Source organism: Varanus komodoensis, unplaced genomic scaffold (assembly GCF_004798865.1).
Source record: "Varanus komodoensis strain SLA01 unplaced genomic scaffold, ASM479886v1 scaffold29_1, whole genome shotgun sequence".
Lineage (NCBI taxonomy): Eukaryota > Metazoa > Chordata > Lepidosauria > Squamata > Varanidae > Varanus > Varanus komodoensis.
In genome coordinates this window covers 1,601,861-1,628,011 of record NW_025335759.1, presented here as the reverse complement: position 1 = coordinate 1,628,011, position 26,151 = coordinate 1,601,861, and the positions used below count along the sequence as shown (strand labels likewise).

Below are 26,151 nucleotides of genomic sequence, written 5' to 3'. Positions count from 1 at the left end.
CCCCATCGCGTTCAGTGAGGTTTACACTCCCCCACCGCGCGCGCAGGCACACACACACACCCCAGCAAGTAAACGTGCATAGGATTTTGGAGCCCTCCAGCTGAATCTTATGAAGGGTTACTCAGAAGTCAAACCCCCCCCCCAATTTCCCATGACATTCACTTTGGAGGAGGATTTTAAGCTTACAGCAGCTTTTCTGATCTGCTTCATTCTGGTGTAAGGAAAGGTTGTTGTTTATCCACCAAAACATTCTGGGTAATGTACATGGTTCCCCTGTTTTGATCTGCACAACGACCCTGCAAGGTAGGTTATGCTGAGTTAATTTTTCTGTGTGGTGGGGTGCGGAATGGACAACCAATCCTTTGTTGTTGTTGTTGCAGCTCCAAAGAACTCTGAACAGTGTGTATGGTTCCCTTTTTTGTCCTCACAACAACCCTGTGAAGTAGATTAGATGCTCTTTGTGTGTGTGTGTAGGGTTAGGGGGAGCCACTTGGCCGGCCAGCTCTGTAGCCGAGTACTAAACCTGGTTTTCTCTGTTGTAAGTTGCAAGACTCTGGTCACTATGTTAGTACTTCCCAATCTGGTGCCCTTTAGTTATATTGGACTACAATTCCCAGCATTCCTGACAATTCCTGTGGTTTAAAATCCAGGACATCTGGAGAGCGTGTGATTAGGGAAGGCAGAATTGCACCATGTATGTTTATTCAGAAGTAAACATGAGTGAATTCAGTGGGAGTCTAACCCTGTTCATTAAGTTGGTCCTATGAACTCACTAGGTTTTATTTTGAAGTAAACTTGCCTGCCTTCAGTCCTATACATACTTAGTTGGAGCAAGATCCCAAGATGCTTTGTTGCTTCGAAGAAAATAATGCTGGGAAACCTCTGAATGTTGTTGACTTCCTGGGTGAACTTGGAAAGTTATTCTCTTGGGCCTTAGTTTCCCAGTCTTGGAAATAGTTATGCCAGTGAGCAAGGGGAATGCTTCTTCCAAGAATCCTGTGGAATAATAGCCTTAGGGTTACCACCATCTTCTTCTGTAAAGGTTTTAGTGCCTTTTACAGGGCTGTGACAGGTTGAAATTACGTTTTCCACATCTGCTGAATATATGCTTGTTATGCAGCTGTTAAATGTACAGGAAAACTTGCTAAAATGCTTTTAACAATATAGTTAGTGATAAAGAATGGATGTAGCTAAGATATATATTGTTGTATGGTGCAAATGAATCTGAAGGGGATGTAGAACCTTAGTATTTCAGAGCTGAATTGTGACTGAACTCCTGGGATCAGGGTTGACTCTGTAAGTGTTAGGAGATGTACTTCCCAGTGGAGGGCTTTTCACTGCTGGGACCAGCATGGTTTTTATTTCTGCAATACCTGCACTAGTTGTTTATTACAGTGTATCCTGCCCTTCTAAGGAACTCAGAGTACATGGCTGTCCCCCAATCTTTTGTCCCCAGGACACTCTGAGAGGTGTGTTAGGCTGAAATATACGCGTAACAACTGACCCAGAGTCATTCCACCAGTTACGTACTGAGGCTGGGAGGATGAGGACTCCTTTTGCTGGCACTTTAACTATACCGCATTGTCTAGGTAGGACATACTGCTCAGGTTTGTGCATCCATAATGATCCACCAAAACAGAGATAGGTATTTAGACTCCATCTCTAGAGTTAATGGAGTTGAGCACCAATTTGCAAATTTACCCTTACAAATTCTGAAAGGGGCAGTGATGGATATGGCAACGCTGTAGTTCCTACACCAACTTTGGTTGTATCCTCTGGTATAATAATAGTACTAATAACACTGAAGTATGATTGTAGCGTCTGTTAAAGGTCCTGTCTTTCTTAGTCCATATTTATAGTTTCAGATGACCTCAACTCAAACTCACATTTGTCAATACTGAAGCAGGACAAGTCTGTAGAAGGTTATTATGGGACGGGGAGCTGAATATGTATACACTGGAAAATCTGCTGCTTTTAACATTAGGGCAGGACAAAGTGTAAGTTCAACAGTTGGTAATGTGTTGGTCTTAATGTGTGTGTGTGTTTATTTTGCTGCACTAGGTCTGTTGTAAAGATCCATAGTGAGAACCTGCATAGATCCACCCTTCCATCGTGCAGGCAGAACAGGGAAATCTTTAAATGTAGTAACAAGCTGAAAATTCTTCTGCGTCAGAAAGACTTATTTAATCAGACTTCACCCCCAGGGTAGAGATGCTTTTGCTCAATTTACTCTGAGGAATTCCACCCCCCCCCCAAAATGAAACCGTCTTTCTTGCTCACAGGGGTAGATTTTGGGTGTGAATCTAAGCATGTTTATTGCCTTGTAAGTTAATTTCTGTTCATTCAGGGCTGACCAGCGAGTGAGCAAGCCTGTTTTGGGAGGATTGGAAGAAGTCAGTCTGTTAATTTTCTGAGGAAACATGGCATTTGTTTTCATTGAAGAGCCCTGGAATTTGGCACTTTTGGCTGCAGCCAGGCTATTGTCTGCAAAAGAAGCAGGCCAAGGGTTTGTGCTTTCCTTAATTATTAATTGTGCCTGATTGCTCTCTTGTGGTCACAATACTGTCTCAGCCAGAGTTCCTTAGCAAGGTGTAGGTGGCTGCCCCATCTTTCTGTCCCCCATCACTAAACTGCACAGTTGCTTGAATGTAAGGCACTTCTTACTGGCTCAAGAAAGCTGTTCTTTATCATCACCTATCACTACTGGGAAAGACACATTTGTGCCTTTCATGTGCTGTGAGATAGAAAGGATTCTCTGAGGAAAGGATGTTAACAGCTTTCTCCTAGTGCTTCATGGGTTTTGGCATTTCCAGCCAGCTTGGCCAATGGCTGTTCTGTGGACCAGAACTGAACAGAGATTATAGTTGTTCTTCTTCACAAGAATCTTTTCCTGGTTAAAATAAGCTTTCTTCATTTCTGCAGTTTCTGTTTAGAGAAGGGGTGGGCAATAATTTCATTGCTGCTTTGTGTTAAACATCTGGGAGACAGAAGTCCTTGCTGATCTGCTTCAGAAGATCTAGAGATCTTCCAGTAGATTCCAGTCCACTCATAAGCCAAGGCAAGGCAAATTAGACTGAGCATCTTAGGGCCAAACTATGCATGCAAATTAAATGCAGTTTGCATTATCTGGAGGGAACCTATGATTTAATGGCATCTTAGCAGGAGTGGAAGGACTGTTTAACCCTTTCCTGCTCTGCAGTGGTCCTTAAAAAATCCCTCTGAGGAAGCATGGTAGGGAGTATTCTTTGTTGGCTCCAGCTAGATAAAAACTAATGAACAAGGACTATGTAAGAGAATACAAGATTCCGGCTCTTCCGCCTCTCTGAGGTCAGTAGGACAACTGGTTATACCAGGGCTTTTCAAACTTTCTCCTTGTAATCTTATCCTAAGTGAAGACACAAATGTTTGAGTCCCTTCCCCACCCTATCATACCCCACAACTGTGCTGAGGCTAAGGCCGACGTGAGCCATAATACTAGGTGTGGGACTGCTAGATCAGTGGAAAATGGTGAAAACAAGGCCCAGAAGAGGCCAAGGTATCACTTTAAGGATTAGAGGAAGGGATGGAAAAGTAATTTCTCAGTTATCTCCATCATGCAGCAGAAGTATGAAGCTGCTAGTGAAAGATGGGTTGGAATTTGGGTGTGTGTCTGTCCATAAATCACCAGACTCTTTCAGTTTGTGTACGGAATCTTGTTATGCAGTCAAGAAAAGGTTAGCATATAATAACCATTTTTATTGAGAAGGCTGTCACGTAGCTGAATGATTTTTCCAAACTAAGTATTTAAAATGATCGTAGAAGACATACTCTTTGTATACACTGTACATGAGCTCAGGGGTTAGGTGGCGGGGCGGCAAAACTTGTATTGGTGGATAAATAATATGAAGTGGCAGCTATGATGAAGTATCATGGAGGACGCGGAGGTTAGGGTGTGACGGGAGCAGGAGTACTGCAACATTTTCTTACAGGTCCCACTTCCATTATTTATTCCATATAATATTTCGTGATGATATTTTCTCATACTCTGGGATCTCCTCCACAGGGGAAAATGATGGCAACACTTTTAAAAATAATTTTAATAAGTGGAAGGGAGAGCCATACAGTGACTGGGCAACAGTGTTTGAATAAATCAGCCTGGCGGATCTAAAATGGTAACATATCAGCATTAGTTACTCATGAGCATTAGCATATGAGTCACTTGAGTTCCCATGTTTTTCTCTTTCCCCAGCTTATGATTACATGTAAGTTGTTGAGTATTTTGGTTACAGATTGGGGCACTTCATGACGTTATGGACTCATTTGGATCCTGACTTGGTCATGTACAGTGTATATTCACTGAAATTTCATTTAGTTATGACTAAATTATTTATTTCAATGATTCTGTTCTTAAATGGCTAAGTGTAGATCCAATCCATTGTTCTGAAGATACATACATGAGAATTGTTTAAGCATCTTTGGGGGATTTTGGATGGTGGTGGGAAGAGCAGAAATCTTATTAAGCAAATAATGCCTTTCACAAAAGATCTGCTATAATAATCATATGTGTGTAGAACGTTTCTGTAATTATTTCTTTAAGGCTGCAATCCTTTACTCATTTACCTGAGCTAATTCTCATTGATCCCAGTGCATGCATAGGACTGCATTGCACAATCCAAGCATTCATATTATTTTAACAGTGTGTTATCTGCCCAAAAAACATTAGTTATTGGGCAGAATGAAAATATGATAAATAAACTTATACTTCTCCATTCCTTGAAACAATTCTGCACCTTCACTTTTTAGAACAGTACAATTAAAAATGAAAGAACAAAGCCTAAAAGGATCTTACAAATGGTGAGATAAAATATAATCTATAGAAGCTGCAATGGTAAGCAGAACAACAGTGACATTAGCACCTTATCTCAGAGGCATAAAATATTAGCTAAGCTAGACAGGGCAAAGGCCCTTTATAAAAAAGTCTCTGCCATCTGCCATAAAGGGAGGGGCACTTTTCCTAACTGCTTAATCATGCACTTCTATACATATCTATTCAAAATTAACTCCCATTGAATGCAATAGGCTTTACTTCCCAGAAACTGGCAATAGGTCTTATTGACTTCAGTAGGGCTTGCATCTTATTGGAGAGGTGCAAAATGGATGGAGTAAAGTTCTTTAATCTACTGTTGTAGCAAGTTTTGCAACAAAACTCTTAAGATTCCCCAGTATTGAACATTGGAAACTGCCTTATGATGTGTTCGAACGTAGCAGTTTTCTAGGGTTCTCAAACAAAGAGGAGTTCTTTGTCAGCCCTGCTTCCTGACTTTTGGCTGGATATTGGACCTTCTCTATACAAAGCATGTCCTTTAACACTGACCAGTGGGCCCTCTTCTGAAAGCAGAGGGGTGTTGAACCTCTTTCAACCTGAATCCACTTTGAAAAAACTCTTGCAGGCTGCATCTAGAGATGTGAAAGCCTGGAAAAATTCAGGAAAAAGTCAAACAAAAACTGTATTTATCCCCCCCCCCAAAAAAAAATAAATCTCTAGCTGTATCCCAGTGGTGGATAGGCCATAGGCAAAAGAGGTGCAGCAAAATACAAACATACCAGTATATCTCAGCTTAAAACTCTTATTGCCAGTAAGTAAGGACAGGCATTTCAACCTTTTAAAATGGTGAAAAAACTGCACAAAAGCCAAGAAACCACCGAATGATTGGCACCTAGAGGAAGGAGGTGTGGCCATGGAAAGGGATTGTGGCCTTCTGGGGAGCCCCAGAGGGCCATTTTCTGGCCTGTGCATCAAAGGTTTTTCAGCCCTGATCTGGTCAGTATCCTCTAGTTTAACAGAAGTCCCCCAAACTTTGCCCAGCTTTTTGGCCTGAGTTCCTTTAAACTGGGGATGCCACACATTTAACCTTTGATCTTATGCTGCAGGGGATGAGCTTCATACACACTGAGGTAAGAAACATAGGAAGCACCTGTATTCCCAATGCAACCAGTTCTGGGTTGTTTACAAAGTCTAGACTAGGGGTGTTGAACATCTTTCAGCTTAATTCAGCTTTGGAGAAATTCTTGGGGTGCATCCCAGTGATGGTGAGGCTGAAGGGAAAAGGTGGGCTAAAGTAACAATGTATTTTTAAAGCTCTTGCTTCTAGCAGCAAACCTTAGGAGAGGCATTTGAACTATTTTAAAAGGGGTGGGGGGCTATGCAAAGCCAGGGAATCATCAAATGGATCAGTAGTCGGCCAGAGCCAGGGGAAAGAGTTCAGGCCATCTGGAGAACCTTTTTGCACAAGATTTGGCCACGGGTAGGGTGGTTTTGGCCTGTGAACCTGAAGTTTGAAACCCTGGCTCTAGACCAGCAATGGCAAACCTTTTAGAGACCAAGTGCCCAAACTGCAACCCAAAACCCACTTATTTATCGCAAAGTGCCAACACTGCAATAAAACCTGAAAACTGAGGTTTTAGTTTAGAAAAAACAACTCACAGCCAGTCCAAGCAAATAGATATATAACCTTGGCAGTGCACTGACCGGCCACGTGAAAGCTCGGACGAGTCGCGGCTAATGAGTCGCGGCTTGTGATGTCATTGCCTGGCGCTGCTCCTACTTTCCAGGCATGCACATGGCAGAAATGTGCACTGTTATCCGATGCTCGGCTGCTGGGGCGATGCTGGGGCGACTTTGCTCGCATGCTGACAGAGAGGGCTCTGCACGCCCGCTGTGGCACACGTGCCATAGGTTCGCCACCACTGCTCTAGACCTTTCTTCCTTAACTGGTCCCTCCAGATATTTTGAAGGTTATTTTTCCCTACTAGCTGGAACTGATGGGAATTGGAAGTTCAAACCATCTGGAGGTCAGCAGGCTAGGGAAGGCTGTTCTAATTTGTACAGAGTGGCACCAGGGTTTCCCACGGTGGTCTTTCCCATCCCTGTGTAGAGTTGCTGAGGTGTGAACCTTTGGATGCAAGCATGCAAAGCATGTACCCTACTATGGCTTTGACTGTGATCAATAGCCTTCCTCTCCAGAGATGGAGAATGTTCAAGGAAGAGGTTTGCCTAATTGTTTTCAATACTGAGACTTGAACTGTGGACTTCAAGCGCATGATTCATGAACTTTGTTGGTTTTTCTTGTCTTGTAATTGACTGTGTTAGTCACTCTGCCATGACCTGAGGGTTGAGCAGTGATACTACATATGCATCTATTTATTTAGCAATTCTTTGCAGAGGGACAGGCAACTAGGGACAGGCAACTCATTCTGGAGTTTAGCAATTCATCCTACACATAATTCATCCTCTTTTACACATAATGAGCTATTTGCATGAACCTGAAGGACAAGTCCCATCTTGCTGGAGGAGGCAGCAAAAAGTCCAGGTAGTGTTAGCTTGAAATGCTAAAAATAACAACTTACCCCACAAAATAAAGAGAGCTTATAAGGCACGAGCATTAAAAGCAACAGCAGGCTGCGTGGCTTCTTTCCAGGAGCAGGTACTGTGTAACACTGATTGCATAGCACCAGCTTGCTATCAGAAGAGCCCCATCAGATCTGACCAAGGAACCCTCCAGTTCACCATCCTGTTTCCCTCAATGGTAAACCAAATGCTTTCAGGACGCCCACAAGCAGGATGGAAGGGCAGTCATTCTTCCTTGTTGTTGTTTTCTTGTGGATACTGGCTTGGAACTCACTAGCCATCATATATGCTGGGTGATGTGTTAATTCGGAAAGCCCTCTAAACTTGTGGCCATGGACACATTCTTGTGTCACCAGATTCCACAAGCTGAAGAAATATTTGTCTCTTCATTCCAGTTTCTACATTCTAGTCCTGAAAGCTCAGATTCTTAGTAAAGGCCAGACTGAGAGATCCTGAATACTCTGTGCTCTATTTTTTTATTGCCCCAGCTGTAAATTCATGAGAAACACTGTTGCATGATGGGTCTTCTTGAAAGCCAAAGGTAAGACTGTAGCACTTGAGAATGCAAGTGGGATTTACATTTGAGTGCTTTTTCAAGTTACCAGTTCCTGAATGTGAGAACATTTACATAAAAAGAAGAACTCTTTATATTGTTTTACTAGGTCTCCAGATAAATTTTCAGAAAATTCAAATATATGATTCTCCTTCTCCATGCTCCAATTATTTTTTCTGAAATTGTATTCATTTGGGAGGACTCTACCACATGCCTTTTTAATTACAATTGACTTTCCAATATTGGACAGTGAGTGGATTTTTTTTTCCTCAAGAGTTCTTTTGCATGTTACTTTTTTCTTGTATAGGAATAAATATGTGCCTATGTTTCCGTACAAAACACAAATCAGAAGCTCATTTCTATATTACATTTTATCCTTTTGATTGCCACAATTGTTGATATTTGTGCAGCAAAAGTAACTTGGAGTATAGCTTTGAAAGTAGTTTTCCAATGATATACTACTCTCTGCTTCTGCTAAAAAACGTGGGAGATGAGAAAGGTGTTAAAATTTTATCCCTGTGTTTTTGATAAGAATGTATAATTGTCCTGTTAGTGGAGCTTCTAAATAAAATTTGAAAAAATTCAAATGAGCTCTTAAATGTATTTCTGTGAGGTATTCAAGCACCAGATTTTAGTCCGTTTCAGTAAGTGTCCATCTCTCATCATTTGCAAACCATTAAGTGATCATAATAGCAATATGGAGTTTACTGAAGTGTGAGGATGGGTGTTTGCCATATTCTCTCTCTCACAGCACCTGGTTCTCAGACCTGGGTCTGTTGCAACTGGTCCAGTCAGTTGCAGACTCCCTTGATCAGGAGTGGGGAACTGCTATTGGGTTGTTCTGGGACTTGGGTCTCTCTGGCTCTCAGGCATGCCTGCCCCCCCCCCCCCAGCATAGCTGCCTGCATTTATGTGGGGGCAGAGAGGCACATAGGTCCCGTGCACAAGGGCAAAAGTGGTAGGTCATCCCCTATGGCCTTAAACACACGTTGATATAATACACATATTGAAAAGCTACCGGTGGGATAATTTGAACTTTTTTCTTTAAAAGAGGGCAAACAAAACTCATGAAAGATAGCCATATCACTATAGTATTCAGTTGCATGTTCAGATCCTCAATGGATTCATAATATTTATGAATATCTTAAATACAGTTGCTGCCCACATTAACCTTGTTAAACAATCATCTTGATTTTATTTCACTTACTTTCAGTCTTTTAATGCTCCTATTTTAAGGTATCCTACCCTGCCCGGAGAAGCTTGCTTATTTGGTGGTTTAGAAGTAGTCAGTCAGACTAGTTTTTTATTCTGAAATGTCTTCAAATGTACAAATGATTGAGTTGGCTCTGAAAAATTCTGACAGTAAATGGTTCTAGACCTGCACATTGGAAAGCAGAATGACTTTGGCTTGTGTGATAATGTGCCTCATGCTTATCATGCCTCAGGTCGCATTTCCAGACCGATTGTTCCAACCACGAGATCTAAAGAATTTCTGCCAGGGGCTTTGGGGAATGGAGCTGCAGGTAATTCCATCTGGCAGGAATTGTCGCAAATCATGATGTTCAGAAAAGGGATTCTTGGCTCTTGTGAATAAGGTCTGTGTGCACACAGGTGTACGCCTGTGGGCCTTGCATGACATGTTCTGCGCTGTGCTCACATCTGCCTTTCCTGCAAGGTGCATTTCCACACTTCACTGCATATAGACAGAGCATGTTGTTTGTGTGAATTCTCCCACAGTTACTACTTTATCAAGTCAACTGATGTTCTTTATTTGCAAGCTAAAGGCCATGAATGAAACCTATACAAAATGCTTTCCTAGCAGAGGACTCATAAGGATTGTGACTGTGGTTTTCCCAGGATCTGGCTCTTTTCTTGCACTCTGTGTATCCTGACCCTGTGATTTTTCCAAACCAGGTAGGATTCTCAGGGCTGGTTCACTGACAACTTAGATTTTGGACTGTGAGCTGTTGTTCAGTCATGGATTGTCATTGTTTGTGAACCCTGCGCTATGGTTTCACTGTGGGCTGTTAACCATAAACAAGTCAGGAAGAGGATGCATGGTTTGGTTTTGGGTTGTGAATTCTGGATCTTTTCTCATTAAGAACCCATAGTCAAACCACAGCATGGTTTTCGCACATAATGACAACCCGTGATTCAACAACAAACCTTATTCAACTTGTACTTTGGATTGTCATTATATGTGAACAAGACCACTCAGTACCATCTGTGCTTCTAACTGAAGTATACCTCCCATTAGTCTTCTAAATGCATGATCTTACATTTGTGCTTCATTCTTCTTCCATTTGTGAGGTCACCTAACTTATTGGATATATCTTCCCAATCCCTTTCTGTGTCAAAAAGCACCACCTACACATGTGTTATCATCTGCAGATTGCAACAGGCCTACATTCCTTCATGATACCATTAGTAAAGCATTTGAGTGAAACAGATCCATGACTGATACCTGAAAATGTTCGCTTCTCAACTCACCCAAAAATAGGTGGGCTGTTAGCAGCACTTATTTTTTTCTATCTTTATAAAGTCATTTGAAAGCTAATGGAACATCCTTTCAAGGTTTGTCTTTTTCAAGGCTTCAGAAGAATTGTTTTCTATGTTAAACTCAGAGCCTGATGGTTCATAGCAAACTCCAGCTTCTGCCTGAACCAAACCTTTCCTGTCATTCTTTACAGACATCAGTCTTACATTATTCAGTTTGTCATTCTTTTTTCATCCGATCAGTGTGGCTGTTGAGCAGGGCTGGGCAGAAGGTAGAACTCCAAATGTTTTCAGGTTCTAAAAACCCCTAGTAACATGACTAATGGTCAGGAATGCTAGGTACAGAAGTCCAAAATACCTGGAGGTATACTGTCTGCTTATCTGAGCTGCTAAGATAACAGTGCTAAGTCTTTAGCAGTGCTGTGCCAATATTGTAATGCTTCAATAAAAATCGATAGAGGAATATTGTGCGCCATTCTAGATGCTTAAAGAGGATGCTGCAGAACTCTTTGAGTCTACCTACTACCAAATAAAGGAGAGCATGATAGAGGTTATAAAATTATACGTGGTGTGCAGAAAGTGGATAGGGAGACATTTTTCCTTCTCATAATACTAAAACCTGGGCTTATCCATTGAAATTGAACAGGCTGCTGCTGGTGGTGGTAATCTGGGACAGATGAAAGGAACTACATGAGGCTGCCCTTGAAGGTGGTCCAGATACTTGAGTTGGCCTAGAACAGAGCAGCCAGGCTTTTGATGGGGACTGGCAGATAAGCTCATAGAACACCAGTTCTGTACTGTCTGCACTGGCTACCAGTTGAAGTCTGGGCCCAGTTTAAGGTGCTTGTGTTGACGTACAAAGCCCTAAATGGTTTAGGGGCTGAGCACCTGCAGGAGCATCTCCTTCCATATACACCTGCCCCCTAAGATCCTTGTCTGAGGTCCTTCTTCAGGAGCTTCTCTTTGGAGGAGATCCGAAAAGTGGCTACCCAGAGAAGGGCCTTTTCTGTGGTGATGTCCCAGCTCTGCTACCTGTGCCGATGCTTTATTCAGTTTGGCTCCAGGGCAAAACCTTTTTAAAGCATGAATTGTGGTTTTAATACTGGTTTTATTAGACTTTTATATTCTATTTTGTATGTTGCCACTACTGTTTTGTATCGCCATCCTGAGACTTTTGTATAGAACTGGAGAAAAATGCTCCAAATAAATAAATATCGGTGCGGGTGTTCATTCTATATCAGTGCGGGTGTTCAAGGATAGGCTGGACGTCCACATGGTGGGCATGTCGTGAGCGGAGCCGGCTGGTGCCGGAGGTCAGACTAGATGGCCCGGGAGGCCCTTCTGACTCGCTCTGTTTCTGTGTTTCTAAATAAGAATAGATAAACTATATCTTCACGCAGTGCAGAAACAGATTTGAGCATTTGCTTCTATAAGATGGACTGATGGCTGCCAACTTGGGCCACTTTAAAAGGGGTTAGACAACAGCAAGAGCAGTTTGCTCTCACGTTCTGCTTTGGGGCTTCTCATACATATCTGGTTGGCCACTGCCTAAAAGATGCTGGACTAGATAGTCTTGTAGTCTGATCCACAGGGCATTCATGTTCTTACCCATCTGCCACTGCTTTTAGGTTTCTTCTGTGACATGGATCCTTTTCTGTGCATTTCCCATTTGTGGCTATTTCACCAGGTTTCAATTAGCACTGTGACATGGTGTCCCAAGTTGGATGCTTCTTCCAGGCTTATAAATGATAGTTTATGAAACTGGGAACGGGTGCTGGAACTTCACGCCCTCCTTTAATTCTGTCAGATACATTCTTTGCAAGTCTGTGTGGCCAGTGCAGAAATCATTAGTGCTAATACTTTTTTTAATCCCAGTGTCTCTGCTATGGGCTGTGGGCAAGCGGCAGAGAACCTTGATCGTGTGTGACTTCACTTTATTTCAGGAAGTGCAGAAGGGAGATCTTTCTGAGAATTGGGCCCTGTATTTTCTAACGTGTTTTTCCTCTCACCCTAAGTCTATGAAACTTGATCTTCCTCTTCTCATTTTATTGCTTTTCAGTCCTGGCTGTAGCAATGCAAGTCGCACAATGCTTCTGGTATTTGTTACGTAATTTCTTTGGAAAATGAAGATGGTATAACACTGAACACATCAGGAGGTTGGGGCTAGGGGAGAATCAGAAGCAGAAACCTTTTCTCTTTAGTCTGTAATTAAACTAAATCTGCTGGAAGAAAAAAATACTATTTTAAATTCAATGCTCAGTGATGAGGTGGGGGTCTGTTCATGATATATTAAGATGAATAGTACATAGTACAGGGCTTAATGTACTTAAAACAACTCTGTAAAGCAGGCCCATCTTGTTATTGCAATATTACTGGTTAGGACAGAGAGGGATGGGCTTGCCTAAGGTTATCCTATTAGTTTATGGCTGAGTGGAAATTGGATCCTGGTGCTTTCAGGTCATAGTTTATGTTTCCTAGTGCATCTCTTGTCAGCTTTGCCTGAATTCTCTCTCTCACCAGCTTGTGGAATAGAGAGACATTACAGCTATTAACAGTGCTTAGGTAACTTACTAAACGATGTGCTGTAAGTTGGGGCCTCCCTTGGAGACAGTTTGGGAAGTTCAGTGGGCCCAATATGCTGCTAACTGGAATTAACTGCATAGATTGTATTGTGACAGTGCAAAAGTGCCATTTTGGCTTCCATTTTAAAGTATTGCTGTGGTCCTTTAGACCACATGGTTTGGGAGCAAGAGACCATAAAGTTGGCCTCCTCCTCCTCTTTGAATCTCGTTTGACATTGAGATAATTTACGGGAGCCTATTCTTGCTGAACTGTCACTGGTGACAGTAAGAAACAGGTTATTTTTAGTGGTGGCATCCTAGTTAAGGAAAGCCCCAACTTACCAACCTGATAGTTTTATTTTCAAAAAATGGGTTAAACCCCTCCCTTTGCTGTCAGATTTTTGTGGAATACACACCTTCTACTGTCTTTATGTATATATCCCAGTCTTATAAACATTTGCAAAAGTTACTAGCCTGCAAAATATTTACTAGCCTGCTGAAGGCTGGCTGAGGAAGGATCTCAGCTCTTGCAGCCTCTCCTGCTGCATTTCCATATTGCACACTGGGGTGAGGGCTACCACTTCTAGCAGCCCACCTGCTTTCTATGATGGGAGCAGGTGAAACGTGGAGCAATTTGTCCCTCTTCTTCCAGCCTGCTCACTTGCCTGGTTGGAATTCTAGGCACCCGCCTTCATGTAGTTCCTTGTTGTCTGTAGCTACCATTTTGGTGCTTAGAGGCAAGGATAATATATTGTAGTAGTCATGTTTTAAAGTTTGGCATTATTATTATTATTATTTCATGTGACATCAGTGTATACCCTAAGCTGGGATGGAGAGTCTCAGGCTCAGAGGCCAAATCTGATAGCCCTGCCCTCTTTTGCAGATCTGGTCCTCTTTCCTTCAACCATGGAGCTTCCCTGTACAAGGCCAGCCTTCCCTAATATACTGCTCTCCAGATGTTTTTGACTTAAACCCCCTTCCCCTTGTAGCCAGCATAATCAGTGGTCAGGGATTCTGAAAATCGTGGTCCAAAAGGTCTGGAAGGCACCAGTTTGAAACAAGGGGGCATATGTTTGTCTCACACTGAAAGACACAGTTGATCCTCATTGTCACCCAGGTGCTTTTGTCTGATCCAACTGCTTTGGAAATTTCAGGTTAAATATTATTCATTTATATACTTGCAAGGATTCTCAGGATAGTGTTGGCTGAAGCAAAATGTGTTGCAGTAACATTTGTAATCTGTGCTGCTGCTGCTTGTCCTGAGGCCTACCTTGTCTGTTCTTCCCAACGTGGTGTCTTCCAGGTATGTTGGACTACAACTCACAGCATCCCCAACAAGCTGGCTGGGGAAGCTCAAAGGAGTGCCAGGTTGGGGAAGGCTGCTTAAGGGCATAAAAAGAGCCCCGTCACTGGGCTGACTGGAATGCTGGACTGTATATTCTCAGGCTGCATGGCACTTCAGTTTCTCCCCACAAAAATATTTCACAACCATGATAATGTAATTAGATTTAACATAGGTTTTGATTAAAGTTAGCATTGTGAGCAAGCGTTCCTGTGGGATGCTAGTCACACCGTTTTTGCTGATTCATATTCAGTAGAAACTGAATATTTTGTTGGGTTTGAGCAGCAGGGGGCTGGTCAGGGTCTTGGGAACCAACAGGAGGGCACGGAAGTAGATGAGATTAGAGAGCTAGTCAGGACATGGAGGAGGTGCTGCCAGACCATGGGAACAGGAAGGGGATACAGCCAGTGGGAGGGGCAGCTGAGGGTGCAGAGAGTTCCAATGGGGACCACCCACTTCCTTCCAAGCTGGTTCCCTGGCTAGGTGGCAGCAGAAATGAGACACACAATTGGATGTGAAATGTGTAGAACCGAGGCGTGTGTGCTTTCACGGTGCTCTTCCCTGAGGGTTGGAACACAAGCGCATTCATAAAGGGAATTTTGGGGAGTGATCACTAGACTTGGGTCAACTAACGGCTTTGTGTATGCCCAGAGACATAGCTAGATGACTTATACGTAAAAACAATACAGAGTTTTATAAACGAACAGCTTGTGGCTGGTAACTGCTGGGAGAGGAGAAGCCCAGCTCGTGACAGTTAGCTGTGCTGAAGTGCTTCTTGTTCCTCATCCTAGCTTTGCACATCTTTGATAGTGAACCTCTTGAATGCAGTACATTCATTTTCAGCCACTTCTTACACATTCAGCCCTTCCATTGATATCCTTACCCGTTCATTCATAAGCAACAGATGACATCGCTCCAAACATCACATTCTTCTGTTCAGTGCTGAAAAAGAGCACTCAGCTGTAGTTGATGCATATGGAAGTAGCTGGAGTTGAATCCTTGCTTTGTTTGTTCCAGGAAATGGAAGCACTGCTTCCGATAAAGTTGATCTTGGGAGTGTGTTTGGTGAATTTCTGGGCGGTGCAGGACACGAAGGTGTCACTCGATGCTGCTGTTGTCCCCAGTTGGTTAAATTGAAGGTCTCAGTTTCAGTTTCTGGCATCTCAAGACAAGAGGCTCTTTCTCTTCCTGAGGCCCTGAGATGGAGCCAGGTAGAGAATGCTGAACTAGGTGAACAAATGGTCTGATGCAGTGTCAGACACGTCTTTATGTTCACTCTTGGTTTTCTCCATTCATTAGTTGACATGTGTACAGTGATGGGTGGACTAGACTGATGATGCAGAACTGGCAATTTATCTGGGTTGGATCTGGGATCTGCCTTCTATGAGAGGAAGGGACATTCTTCAAGAGGAATCCCTCTGCTTGATTCTTGGGACTTCTCCCACACTATCAGCAGGTGCTCGGTCTAGCAGTTGTGGGCGTTGCCAGGGGAAAATATGGTGAATTCATGTCTGCCAGTGCAAATGACCCAGATTAAACATGGTTTCAGTCTATAGTGTGCAGCAACTGTTCACCTTGGTGTTCCCCTGGCTGCTTATGTATGACCTGTGCCTACTCAGAAATTTCCTCATGGCAAGAAGCCACCCATCTAAATTTAAATAGACTGACTTAAGTATCTGTGTATGTATTTTATGCATTCACTGTACATCCCGCTTTCCTATAAAAATGACACTTGTGGGTGCTGCGTTTATATCTCAGCTTTTCTTGATGCTGAGCATTGTACCTTTTCTCTCTGTGTTACCCTCAGAGCATATAGCAACTGGCTCTAGTTTCAAGGCTGAGTGGGGATCTGATGCACCCGCATCACCACAGTTCTAGTGCAATGCTCTAACCTAGCCTTATCCAACCTCTGACTCTCCAGATGTGTTGGACTTCCATTGGCTATACCAGATGGGAATCAGAGGAGCTGTTGTTTAAGAAAGCTTGAGGTGCCACAGTAGGCAAGGCTGCTCCAACCACTGCACTACCTTGGCTCCATTAGAACCGCTGTATCATTGCGCCATCTATTTTTATGTGTTATAAAGGGCATATTTCCCCACTGCAGTCCTCAGGGTAGTTCTTGTCTACAAAAGCGGTGCTTTTGACACTGCCCTATGAAAAACAGTTACAACATCTGGGATTGTTTAAGTCAGACATGGTACGGGAGACCTGATAGAGGTGTACAAAATTATGCATGGTGTGGAGAGGGTACATAGGGGCATAATATATGCAGTGTAAGTGCAAGGCAATCATAATAACGGGGGGCATTTCTCTCTCATAACACTAGAACCCGGGAGACTGACTGGTGATGGTGCTCAGGACTGATAAAAGGAAGTACTTATTCACAGAGTGGATAGGCACACTATGGAATGTAGCACTGACCACTAAGTTGGGCAGTTTTAAAAATTCACAGAGGAGAAGGCTATGCATGGCCACTAGTCCTGCTGGCTATACGTTACTTACAGTAGCAGAGTCAATGTGCCTGTGCTCACCAGTTGCTGTTGTATTCATAACCTGCTTGTGGGCTTTCCATGAGCATCAAGTTGGACACAGAGTGCTGGATTAGAAGGACGTTGGTCTCTTCTTCTGACAGCTGTTTAGGGCAAGGCAGATGAGTCCTCTGTGGAGGCTGCACTTGGCCACAGCCTCCCTCCACTTGGGATACTGAAGTCATTGCACCATCTAGCATGGGAAGGGCTTACTGTTTTGTGGGAGATGGAGGATATGAGTCAGTAGGCTTTGTTGTTTAATATCTCTCAATTGATTTTAATAGACTCGTTCAGGCTTCTGCTGTTAATCTGACACAAAATTAATCTGTTTAAAGTTTAATTATAATTATTCATTTGGAGCTACACCCTAGTTTCAGGCAGGCTTGTATTTTTAGCATCTGTAATAGGGACACAAATTTCTTTTCACAGCTGTGCGAGGATGTTGACTCGTTCAGTGCTTCCTAGCACTACCAATCAAAAGGCAGTAGGGGAGCGAGTTCCTCCTTAAACAATATTTTACAGGTAAGAAGAAAGAGGGAGGAAGTGATGGAAAAGGAAGGCCACAGGTGGAAGGCGTTTTCACTCAGACTTCTCTGCAGGGTTCTGTAAAAGAAGCAGGGCGATTGCAGGTTAAAAGTGTCATTTGAACGTACTTTTTGCCAGTCCTCCTTCTTGAATAGTCTTGACAACAGAGAACGTTTTGAGGCCTTGAACAAATGGAGAATCCTGAATAAAGCAAAGGGAGAGTTCAGGAAGGGCACCAGTGTGGATTGTCTAACTACTACGTAGAATTTTAGGAGCGCAGAACTCAAACCATGGGCTGACGTGACATATGAACATTGCCCTCAGGTTTCAGTATGTTTTCTGTAGTGGAACCTAGAGAGCAAGAACCTGTGACCTTCCAGATGTTGTTGGACTTTGACTCCCTTTATCATGTTGACAGGAGTTCCAACAACCCCTGAAAGGCCCGCCCCCAGTGTAACCAAAACAAACAAACATTTAAAAATAGAATTACCTGCTAGAGTAATGTTCTTTGGACCATGGCAGGGAGGCAGACAAGGCAGTGGCAGAAAAAGGAAGGATAGGCCCCTCTTTGGGAAGCAGCTGTATACCAGGTCATTGTATCTGTCCATTTAACCCGGTAATCTCTGGTCTGACCAACAGGGTCTCAGGGAGAAAGCAGAGAAGGGCTGTACCTTGGTGACAGAGCATAATCTTTGCAAGCAAAAGGTTCTAGCTTGAATTCCTGGATCTCCCATCTCAGGGTTGATTTCTCTCTGAAACCCTAAAGAAGCCACTGCAGACAGAGCAGAGCTAAATGGATCAATTGGTCTGACTTGGGATACATTCCTGTGGTTCTCACATACCTATACAGATGTACACACATAGAGAATCACACTTACTCAAGATACCAGAGATCAGATTGAGGAACTGCTAAATCTTCAATTTAGAGAGACTGAAGAAAATAAATATTGCCCCCATAGCTGTATATGAGTTGTTCCCTCCAGCTGATAGCAAATTGGTTCATATCTGCCCAAGAGAAGTGCAATTTTAAGGGAGTTGTCTCCCGTCGGTGTCTTTCCTGCTCACCAGATTGTTTTCCCAAACTTATCAATGTCCTAGCTGTGCTATGGATGCAGTGGGATATGGCAGAGGAGCCCTAAGGTGGGAGAATGAGTGGGTTTGTGGCAGACTGCATATTTGTGAGGGAACCTGCAAGTAGAAAAGGAGGATGTCAGAGCGGAAGGTTCATTCTCAGTTTTTTTCAATTTGCAAGTTAAAAACAAACAAAGGTGAGCATTATAAATGGTATCTCTCACTTGCAGTATATAGCACTGCAGTCTGCTCTGTCATCTTATTTTCACCTATTCTTCTGGGCCAACCCTCTGTTGTGCTTCCTTCATTTATTTGTTATTATTTATTTATGAAATTTCTAACCCACCCCATTAGCCACAAGGCTCTCTGGGCAGGTTACAGCAGAACTGGACATTGGGGGGAAAAGAAAAGCGGTCAGGTGCAGACCTGTAGGATTCTGGGTTAATTCTGTATAATCCTGTTGCCTTGCATAGAAGATCAGTGACATGCCCACTTCCCCAGAACCTTGCCCAACAAAGGAGGAAGGAGTTTCTTCCTGTCTGTGTGGGTAGGCAGGCAAATGGATGGGTGAGTATAATGAAATCCATGAGTCCCATGCTCTGACTCTGTGTCCCTGATTTTAGCCAAGTCATGGCCTATGTCAGCCTTCCTGAACCTGTTGCCCTCCAGATGTACTGCAGCTTGTGGAGGGCACCAGGTTAGGAAAGGCTAATCTGTTGCCTTTTAAAAACAGCAGCTAAACAGGGGGAAATACCCCTTTGATCCCTCTGCAATTTGGACGCCACTCTAGGGTCTTTGCTTACCTGCTGCCAGCTTTTCTTAGTTTTTTCTTTACTAGCTCATTTGAAATGCATGAAAATCAGAATGGGTTGGAGTAAACACGCAGGAATACATGATTTGACCAAAGTCTGACATTCCCTGGATCTCTGCTGGAGAATGTGTCTTTTATATCATTCCCACTGAAATTAAGAGGAATGGAAAGAGTTTAACTGTGGTTGTATCATGTGGCCTCCCCACAGTCAGAATTCATGGCCAAGGAACTCCGAATTTGGAGTTGTGAGGTGTGTGTAGGGGGGACATCATTACCCTGCATTCAAGGAGGAGGGGGAAGTTCAGGCACTGCTTGTCAGATTTTAGAAGAGAACAGGATGTTCCCTGCGTTTGCCTGAAGGGAGTGACAGGAATGTTAAGATTTCTTTAGGCCTACAGACTGTTCTGTAACAAAAGATTAGGATGAATGACAATACTCGTCCACACAGTAATCCTGCAAGGTAGGTCGCCTCCCCCCCCCCCTTCGAATAGGGATGTGAAGCTGGGTTGTGATTTACCAAATCTGAGGGAGAATTCACATAGAAACAAAGGAACAGGGCCTCCCAGGCCATCTAGTCTGACCCCCGGCTCCAGCTGCCTCTGCTCACAACATGCCTACCAAGTCCATGTCTAGCCTCTCCTTGAATACCCTCACGGATGGCTTCAACCACATCCTGCGGAAGCCCATTCTATACCCTCGGGATCCTAACTGTCAGGAAGTACTTCCTGGCATCCAAATTGAACCTTGGTTCCCTGAGCTTTGCCCTACTGGAACACATCCTGCCCTCCTCTGCAGGGGAAAAACGATCTCTACCCACCTCTGTGTGGCACCCCTCACATGTCTATATGTCACCAACAGATCCCCTTGGAGTCTCCTCTTCTCCAAGCTTCCTCAGTTTTGCCTCATACAGCTTTTCCTGCAATCCAGCCATCATCCTTCTGGTGCACCTATGCTGCACCAATTCCAACTTGACTATATCCTTCCCGTCATGTGGAGCTCAGAACTGAACACAATACTCCAGTCGCAGGCTGATTTAAAAGACATGGAACAACCAAGTCTTGGGCTTGCATTCTTTGACTGCATCTAGAATCTTGGTTTGTTGTTGCATACAAACCAGAAAATCATGGTTCATAGTAAGTTCAGGTTATTTTAACACACCAGCTTCAAATCCGCGATTTGAAGTTGACTTGTTTTGAAACTGGCCATCTTTACTTTGAATGATAAACCCTTATTCTTGAAAGCAAAGCTAAAAATTACCAAGGTTCTCCTGCTGGACATGTGGGGAAAGAGGAAGGGAAGAAACTGGAGTCTTGTGGCTGCTGTTTCCTGTGCATGGCAGTAACCCACAATGATGCATGAGAGTGAATTCCTGTCATGGGAAGTGATTACTTGCATATATGAGACATGGATCAGGCATTGCTAAATGCGATGGTTTTCTTGTCCCCGCTAAGTTGCAGTATTTTTGTAACAGAAACAGCCCATCACTTGACAAGTGCATTGCACCAACTGATGGGAGAGACACATGTACATTCATGGATGTATCTTTTGACTGATGTGTCATTCCAAGTCCAAACTGCACCATATGGGCTCCTGATGGAAAGCAAGCATGATAGCGCTTCAGTTGGCCTAACCTGAGAGCGGCTAGCAAATTCGAGGTGAGACGAGTAAGTTACTCTGTGAAGTCATCTTTGCGTGGAAAGGGTTGAAGTTTTAATGAAAATGTCAAACTGGTGTGCTTGGAGCTGATTCTGACAGGGTGAATTCTTTTCTTCTCTGTGGAAATTCTTCTTGGTATGATATGGATAAACATTGCACCAGAATGGAAAATCCTAGAATAAGAAAGAATGCCAAAACATCAGGAGAAATCATGATTTATTTTTGGAAGTGATTTGTTTCATCTTTATGGCACAAAAACACTGCACTACATCAACTGCTCTGAAACTTGCCTTATTGTCATGTCTTGTTCAAAGGATCGTGGCAATTATAGTCTTCCAAGGGTGCCAAGACTTCTTTAAGAACCTTTGCAGAATTTATAATTTCCTGAGTTCTTTGATTGAGATCTGAAACAGTTAAACGATCTTGATCCTGGCTTAAGCAGGTGTAGGGATGCCCCAAAGCACTTCATAATTCCTTTATATTTTAATGCATTAATAAATTGCACTTTTATCCCACCTTTTCATTCAAGGGCTCAGGGCTGCTTTTATCCTTATGACAACCCTTTGAGGTAGGTTAGCCCAGAAAAACAAGTGACCGGCTCAATCCAGTGAGCTTTTTAGGGATTCCATCCCACATCTCTTCAGTCCTAAACAAACACTGTAGCGTCTACCCTCCTGCTTGCTTAGATGAGAGGCGAAGAACCTTCTCTGCAGAAGCCTATATTACCTCAGTGTAAACCTGCAGGGACTAGAGACCAAAGTAGGTGGAGTTACAGATGTTAGCCTTACCTTTGTTTAGTGTGCAGTGGAGGGAGATGAGACATTTAAATTCAGGTATTCTCTGCTTCCAATTTGTGCAGGGTCCCCTCCAGCAGCTGTGTAGCTGGGGGATGGAACATGATGGAATAAATAGTATTTTTAACCTGGAATGGGGCTGGTGAGTGATTGTGGCCTGGGAAGAGTAGACTCGGGGTCTTGTAACTCAGTATTTTGCTAAAGGCTGGAGGTTCCCCAGTACTGCTTTAGAAGGTCCATCAGTAGCAGCTCTTCTCTCTTCACAATAGGGACCCGTTCTGATTCTGACCACTTGCATCTTTCCTTTCAAATATATCAGTTCTGAAACCACATGTGGTGCATTAGTCTATAGACCTTTCCATATATTCAGTACATAAAAATAGTTATAAAAGCTAAACAGTAAAAACCGGGTAAATTCAGTCATGAAAAATACATAGAACACAATACATGTTCCAACTTAATGAAACATTCCATTAAAAGAAAACATAAAATCAGCAACCAACTTCTTAATTTAAACTGTGTTCATACCATTTATCTCCCAGTAACCATTGCTGTCAGCCAGTAATTAATCGCAATCCCATCTTAATAGCTGCCGCAAAATATTGAGCTGTTGGTTCTGTTTCACTAATTATATTTTTAAACCTCTTTTCTCCAAGGAACTCAAGGTAACATCAAAATTCCTATTCCCTATTTTCTGTTCACAAGTGTGGCAGGTTAGGGTGAGAGAGAGAGAGAGTCACACCCAGTGATCTAAGAGCTGACCAGGATTTTGGACCAGGGTCTCCACAGTCTGGGTCTAATACTGCGTAGCTACTGTACTACCCTACAGGTCCAGAGAGTGCAGCGAGGGCAAATTCCGCTGTAAATGCCCACAGATGTAGAAATAGCATGTCTTCCTTTGCAAATGCTGTTGACCGCTGGGTGTTCTGTTAGCCTGCTGTAGTTCTACTGCATTCAGCAGCGCAGTCTAGCATTCTGAATAGCAGATTGTTTCTTGCTGCAGCGCTGTGGGTTTAGGTCCTACTCCAGAGCCTGCCCTGATTGGTTATCTTTTTCTTTTACTGTTTTTATTTCACCTTTATCCATCGATGAGCTTTGTTGTATTTAACAGAACCTGGGTTCCAAAAGCCAAGGAATGCTGCATGTACGGTTTGGGGCGGGAGAGAGAGACTTTCTCAGAGTTGATTGCAGGCACTAAAAATGTAAGCAGGTCACCTGATTCCAATGCAGCACTTTTTCAACTAGCTCATGTCTTGCTGGCCCATCCCCTTTCTCATGGGAGTGCAGGAAGCAAGCGGGGGGGGGGGGGGAGCCTGATGAAATGTCTTTGCTGACTTGTTGTTACATGTGCTACCTTAGTGAAACATACCAGAGGAGAAAGCAGAGCAGAAAGTGAGCCATCTTTCATTTTTCCTGGACAAGGCTTGGGCTTTTGCTTAGGATTTGTTTTTTGTTTCTTTCTTGGTGGGCAATATAATTCTGTTCTTGTTTGCGAATCATTATTTTAATTCAGTTTTAAGGTGGGGATCCTCAGTTTGGATTGAGGAATTCTCCTCCAATGTAGAAATTTTTGAATGTGTGAATGTTGATGGCTAATTTTAGACTTTTATGTCAGCTCAGCAGAGGTGACAGCACAGAGGTCGCCTGGTAACACCCATGATAGACTACTGCAATATGTTTTCCATGGGGCTGCCTTTGAAGAAAACTGTTAGTAAAAAAAATAAAAAATACAGCATCTAGGTTAATACTTGGGACTGGCTATATTTTGCTGACTATTTACTTGGCTGCTTCTGAGCATAATTCAAGGTGTTGATGGCCACTTTTAGGCAGAAGTTTTCAAAGAGCAGTCTGAGCTCTGTTAGGCAGCCTACAGAAAGTATCAGGAATAGTCAAATATATCCAGACTTAGTGCTGCACTTGACTTTTTCCGACTAAGACTTAGGGTCAGATTACTGAATAGCCTAATACAGCCTTGACCTAGGGTCTGTGACTTTGGTATTATGGCTCTGGTACAGAATGCTATTTTTTCTCTAAATGTTGACCAGTGAAATGGTCTTTTCAGTGGCTGCCAGAAAGCCTGTGATTTTAATGATACTGTTTTGTTCTTCCCGGAAGAAGCTAGCACCAAAGGATTCTTTAAAAGAGTAAATATGAACAGCATATGGACTTTTTATTTTATTTATTTATTAAAACATTTCTATGCTGCCCCTTGCCAAGGCCTCGGGGCGGCTTACAACATCAAATACAAAATACATTAAAACAATAACAATTAAAATATATACAGTAAAATAAAATAAGCCGCCCTGGCCAAATAAAATTCAATAATATTAACATTTAAAATGCCGCTTAAATAAAAAGGTCTTCGCCTGGCGCCGAAAAACAATTAACGACGGCGCCAGGCGGACCTCTCTGGGGAGCGCATTACATAACTTAGGCGCCACCGCTGAGAAAGCCCTCCTCCGAGTAGCCACCCTCCTAATTTCCTTCACTGAGGGCTCCTGGAGGAGGGCCTCTCCTGCTGATCTCAAGGGGCGGCTGGGCATATATGGACGTAAGCGCTCCTTCAGGTAACCAGGACCCAAGCCGTTTAGGGCTTTATAGGTCATCACCAACACCTTGAATTGGGCCCGGACTTCAATGGGAAGCCAGTGAAGCTGACAGAGAACTGGAGTCATGTGAGCATAACGTCCAGTTCCCGTCAGCAGCCTGGCAGACTTCTGCTTATAGAACACAAAAATTATTCAGATGCCAGCAGTTTTCAAATAATATTAAAAAAACAATAGCTGTAAATGCCAAGAACTGGGCCATTTGACTCTTCCCAGTATCTTTCAGATTCCACCACCTACCCTGAAATTAGGTGACTGGAAGAAGGGCCTTCTTGGTTATGGCACCTTCTCTATGAAATACCATCTCTAAGGAAGGCTTGCCAGGCTTGGTGCAAACTATGATATCATTCCAGCAACAGCTGAATCATTTTTATTTTCCTAGGCATTTCAGCATTAGGTATGAACTGTTGACTGATAGTTCTATCCACCATTCTGCATTTATATGCTGCAGTGGTATAAAAATCTTTTAAATAAACTGAAGTGGTATAAAAATCTTTTAAATAAAATAGGCTGAACGGGGGAATGGACCCTCCCACAGGAACCTCCCCCCCCCATACACACACGTATGCCATGTATATAAATGTATTTATCTTCTGTAATTCGTCATTCACACTCATTCATTTGGATGTCACAAGTGGGATTTGGAGAACAACGCTATTCAAGACATGCCATCCCATTCCCCTCCCTCATGCACAGAATCACACTGCTTCTCTTGGCCCTGCCCCATCCATAGTGGATGTTCTACAGCCTTTGTGCACAATCAGTGTCTTTGCGCACAATCAGTGCTCAAGGAGGTATTTCCCCTCTTTAGCTTTTTTAAAGTCCACCCCCCCCCCACAATCCCGGGAAAGGGTTCCTACAAACTTTAAGGTTTTCTTGAGCCTATGGTTGCCTCCTTCGTGTGAATGAATTGCACCCTCTTTGAGACACAAGCAGTGGCACTTGCAATCTGAACACTGGATTTTGAGGGAAAGATCAGAAATGACTGAACAAGAGTAAAGTACAGACTTTTCACTATGGAAGAGTCATACCAATCACAAGTTTGCCACAGCCTTGGCCCCTTCCCAGGCCCAGGTGCCAAATGTAGATTCCTTAGGGTCCCAACTGTCCCTTTTGGGGTATCCAGATAGCCATAACCCCTCCCCCAGTAGGCATGAAATGTTGCATGTCTGTTCAGGGTAAAACAGCAAAATAGTGGTGGGGGGCAGGCAGGGAGAATCCAGTAGAATAATCTGAAAGAAAACACTGCTGGCTCCACACTCCATAAGCATTTCACCTTGCAATATTTTCCTGATAGTCCCAGTTTTATTTCCTGGCTTTTATATAGTTGTTTTCAACTGTAGAAATTATTTTAAAAGGTTGAACTGAACTGCTTCTCCTAAGGCATAGTTACTACTGCTATTTTTGGCATTTCCCTTTGCCCCCTTTCCTTTCCTGAAATTGAAATTCAGCTATTGGGCCGAAAGAAGCTCCAAAACATTTGCAATATGTTGACAGAGATCGTTCTCTCAGTGCAGGTCCATTCTCTCTCTCTCTCTCTCTCTCTCTCTCTCTCTCTCCCTCTCCCTCTCCCTCTCCCTCTCCCTCTCCCTCTCTCTCTGGTCATGTGCATGGCCCTTATGTACACTGTTATCCAATCCTTGGCTGCTGGGGCGATGCTGGGGCGACTGGGCTCACGTGCCGACAGAGAGGGTTCTGCGTGCCCACTGTGGCACGCGTGCCATAGGTTTGGCACCTCTGCCCTAGGCTATAATCCTATACATATTTGGGCAAAAGCCCCTTGAACTCAATGGGGCTTGCTTCTGAGTAGTACTGTGTTGG

General features: G+C 43.2%; 1 protein-coding gene across 4 annotated transcripts in view; it reads left to right on the top strand.

Moving 5' to 3' along the window:
• Nucleotides 1-26,151, top strand: part of LUZP1 (leucine zipper protein 1) — a 61,790-nt gene that overhangs the window by 781 nt on the left and 34,858 nt on the right. The window lies entirely within an intron of this gene.